Source organism: Nuphar pumila, chromosome 2 (assembly GCF_984573655.1).
Source record: "Nuphar pumila chromosome 2, dmNupPumi1.hap1.1, whole genome shotgun sequence".
NCBI lineage: Eukaryota > Viridiplantae > Streptophyta > Magnoliopsida > Nymphaeales > Nymphaeaceae > Nuphar > Nuphar pumila.
In genome coordinates, this window is record NC_143250.1 from 125,825,261 (window position 1) to 125,826,999 (window position 1,739).

The 1,739-nt window shown below is 48.6% G+C and overlaps 1 pseudogene across 1 annotated transcript; it reads right to left on the reverse strand.

Moving 5' to 3' along the window:
- Positions 1–549: 549 nt before the first annotated feature.
- LOC149847028 (zinc-finger homeodomain protein 2 pseudogene) lies at positions 550–1,510 on the reverse strand (annotated as a pseudogene). Its single transcript, XR_016430584.1, has one exon. The product of XR_016430584.1 is annotated as a zinc-finger homeodomain protein 2 pseudogene (transcript).
- Between the last annotated feature and the right edge of the window lie 229 nt (positions 1,511–1,739).

The window sequence follows — 1,739 nt, forward strand, 5'->3', positions numbered from 1 at the left end:
TATCACTTGAGATGTCACACTGTTAAATCGCAACGGCCTGTTACACTCTTAATAACAAAAGAACTACAATTATCACTTGAGATGTCAGTGTCATTTCCTAAATCCAACAAGTTATCCATTATCAGGACATGTTTCCTCCCCAAAACGGAGTGAGCTTGTCATTTTCGCCAGAGACCGACCATCCAGCACATCATCTACATTGCCTTCCCTCCCCATCCACGACAACAACTAAACGAAACCCAAATACCAAAACATGACCACTAACGAAACCAACACACCCAACCATTCCTAAGCTTCGATTTCATCGCATTCAATGGCCACGAGATGCAACCCAACCCCATCCCCTCAAACCTTCTGTATCAATCAAAGATCATATCAACAACAAAGCCCACCACCAAGCAGTAGCCACTTGATAGGATATGCCGAAAAACAAACACAGGTTCAGGTTGGATCCTATGCTAAACAACAGAGACAAAGAGACAGATCATTATATATATATATATATATATATATATATATATATATATATATATATATATATATAAACAAAAAGCATCAAAATTTTTTGCCTAAAGAATGGTCAATATTTTCAGAGTTGTTTTTGCTCTTTTTCTATCCTCACTTTTATTCTTCCGCAAGAAATAAGCAAAAAAGGAGAGAGAGAGAAGAGAGAGAGAGATTAGGAATTGAGGTTGGTGGTGTGATCCTTCCTAGAAAAATTGCTCTTGTTGTTGTGCATCCACACCTTGAGAACGGACCTCCGGATGCTGATCTCCTCACAGAAACGCTGGATGAGCACCTCGTCCTGCCGTTGCAGCTTCCAACCAACCCTCTCCGCGAACGAGTACATCCTCTCTTTTTGCTCCTTGCTGAACCTGGTCCGCATCCTCCGCCTCGCGGAGCCGCTGGCACTGGCCCCCGCCAACGACGAGCCCCTCTCTGCCACCGGTTGGGCGTCTGCCTCAGTCGGCCCGCTGCTCAGCGCCAGAAGCATCTGCGGCGCCGAATTATTGGGCGATGAGAGGTGGGCCGTCGGAGAAGCCGATTTCGCCTGGCTGCCTCCCGTAAAGGACCCTGGAGGAGGAGGAGGAGGTGGTGGTGGAGGGGGCAGGGTGCAACAGTTGCAGAAAGGGTAGGAGCGGGGGAAGCGGTCGCCGTTTAACTCCCTACGGTGGAAATTCCGGTGGCAGCCGCATGCCGCGCACTTGAGCGGGTCGCCCGAGGAGGCCATGAACTCGCAGCAGCCGTCCACGGCGTGACCGCCGATGCTGGCCGCGTGGTTTCTGAGGCATTCCCGGTAGATGGTCTCCGCCTGTTTCTTCGACAAGCTGCCGATTTCTGGCGGGCTCATGCCACCGTTGGTAGCAGAACCCAATCTTCCATCAGATGGGTCGCCTGGATACCTGCTGTTTGCGTGATCCATGCTGCCGGATCGACCACTATGAACAATTTCTCTAGTGCCGGAGTTGACTGCAAAAAGAGAGAGAGAGAGAGAGAGGAACAGTGTCAGTGATGAGGTTAGGGAGTAAACAAAATATCTTGAAGAGACAATGAAATGAGACCACACATGTGGTCTCCTCTTAACCCTGCTGTCAGACGCCTCAACCGGGGTTACACTTTTAACCCCTCACTTCTTGTTTAGTAAAGAAATGGTTTGCTAGGGTCTGTATGGTGACGAGAAACCTATTCTTTCCTATTTTTGTGTTCTTTTTCTTAGTTAAGGGGGCGGTGTTTATTGT